Source organism: Procambarus clarkii, chromosome 38 (genome assembly GCF_040958095.1).
Source record: "Procambarus clarkii isolate CNS0578487 chromosome 38, FALCON_Pclarkii_2.0, whole genome shotgun sequence".
In the NCBI taxonomy this organism is placed as follows: Eukaryota; Metazoa; Arthropoda; class Malacostraca; order Decapoda; family Cambaridae; genus Procambarus; species Procambarus clarkii.
Window position 1 is genome coordinate 24,537,628 of NC_091187.1, and position 2,491 is coordinate 24,540,118.

Sequence of the window (2,491 nt, forward strand, 5' to 3'; positions counted from 1 at the left end):
GCGTTGCATAGTAGGCTGAGAAGTGCGTTCTGGCTACTAGGTACGACATATATATTATTAAATATGACCGAAAAAGTAAGATTAATAATTCTAACACGAATTTTCTCAATCTTTCGTACATTACGCTTCACTGTTGGAGGTAAATCAAAAATCACTTCTCCAAAATTCATTTTTATTTCTAGTCTGACGCGACACGGGCGCGTTTCGTAAAACTTATTACATTTTCAAAGACTTCACAAATACACAACTGATTAGAACTTGCGTTTCCCTGATTTTATATCTACATTTGAGTGAGGTGGGAAGGGTGATGTGGCATTACATTTGAGTGAGGTGGGAAGGGTGATGTGGCATTAACACAAGACAGAACACTAGGGGATATTAATAGGGTATTAAAAGTATCAACACAAGACAGAACAGAAACAATGGGTATTGAATAGAAGTGTTTGTAGAAAGCCTATTGGTCCATATTTCTTGATGCTTCTATATTGGAGCGGAGTCTTGAGGTGGGTAGAATATAGTTGTGCAATAATTGGCTGTTGATTGCTGGTGTTGACTTCTTGATGTGTAGTGCCTCGCAAACGTCAAGCCGCCTGCTATCGCTGTATCTATCGATGATTTCTGTGTTGTTTACTAGGATTTCTCTGGCGATGGTTTGGTTATGGGAAGAGATTATATGTTCCTTAATGGAGCCCTGTTGTTTATGCATCGTTAAACGCCTAGAAAGAGATGTTGTTGTCTTGCCTATATACTGGGTTTTTTGGAGCTTACAGTCCCCAAGTGGGCATTTGAAGGCATAGACGGCGTTAGTCTCTTTTAAAGCGTTCTGTTTTGTGTCTGGAGAGTTTCTCATGAGTAGGCTGGCCGTTTTTCTGGTTTTATAGTAAATCGTCAGTTGTATCCTCTGATTTTTGTCTGTAGGGATAACGTTTCTATTAACAATATCTTTCAGGACCCTTTCCTCTGTTTTATGAGCTGTGGAAAAGAAGTTCCTGTAAAATAGTCTAATAGGGGGTATAGGTGTTGTGTTAGTTGTCTCTTCGGAGGTTGCATGGCTTTTCACTTTCCTTCTTATGATGTCTTCGATGAAACCATTGGAGAAGCCGTTATTGACTAGGACCTGCCTTACCCTACAGAGTTCTTCGTCGACTTGCTTCCATTCTGAGCTGTGGCTGAGAGAACGGTCGACGTATGCGTTAACAACACTCCTCTTGTACCTGTCAGGGCAGTCGCTGTTGGCATTTAGGCACATTCCTATGTTTGTTTCCTTTGTGTAGACTGCAGTGTGGAAACCTCCGCCCTTTTCCATGACTGTTACATCTAGAAAAGGCAGCTTCCCATCCTTTTCCGTCTCGTAAGTGAAACGCAGCACGGAACTCTGCTCAAATGCCTCCTTCAGCTCCTGCAGATGTCTGACATCAGGTACCTGTGTAAAAATGTCGTCAACATACCTGCAGTATATGGCCGGTTTCAAGTTCATGTCGACTAAGACTTTTTGCTCGATGGTACCCATGTAGAAGTTTGCAAACAGGACACCTAGGGGAGAACCCATGGCGACCCCATCTACTTGCTTATACATGTGCCCATCCGGGCTCAAGAAGGGTGCCTCTTTAGTACAAGCTTGGAGTAGTTTCCTCAGAATACTTTCTGGCATGTCAAGAGGAGTACAGGCTGGATCACGATACACTCTGTCGGCTATCATTCCGATTGTCTCATCCACAGGTACGTTGGTAAACAGCGATTCTACGTCCAACGAGGCTCTTATCCCTGTGGCCCGTGCGCCCCGCAGTAAGTCCACAAATTCCTTTGGAGACTTCAGGCTGAAGGCGCAAGGAACATAAGGAGTCAGCAGGCCGTTGAGTCGCTTCGCCAGTCTGTACGTGGGTGTGGGTATCTGGCTAATGATTGGCCGAAGTGGGTTTCCAGGCTTGTGCGTCTTGACATTTCCATACGCATATCCAGGTTTATATTCCCCAATGATCTTTGGCAGGTGGAGTCCGGATTTCTTGGCGTTCACAGTTTCGATCAGTTTGTTTACCTTTGCTTTTAATTCGGCTGTAGTGCCCTTCGTTACCCTTTGGAACTTAGTTTGGTCAGAGAGTATGATGTTCATTTTCGCCAGATATTCGTCTTTTTTAAGAATGACATATATTGGCGACTTGTCACCTCTCCTGACAACTATCTCCTTGTTCTCACGAAGGCTTTTAGCTGCCGCTTTAAGCTCGGGGGACAGTATGGTGCTTCTGTAGTTGCCTCGATTCTTTCCTCCTTCTGCAATAAGTTCTGCTTGTAAGGTATCTTTGGTAGTGACCTTCTTTTGTGTCTCGAGGTCGAATATGTCGTCCAACAGAATTTCCAACTCTACTTTCCGGGCCATTTCACTCGGTCTGGACATAACATGACAGTTTATGCCCAGATTTAGGAGAGTGACTTGGTCCTCAGTGAGGTTAATTCCTGCAAGGTTCAGGAAGCCATCTCTTGGTCGTGGAAAGTA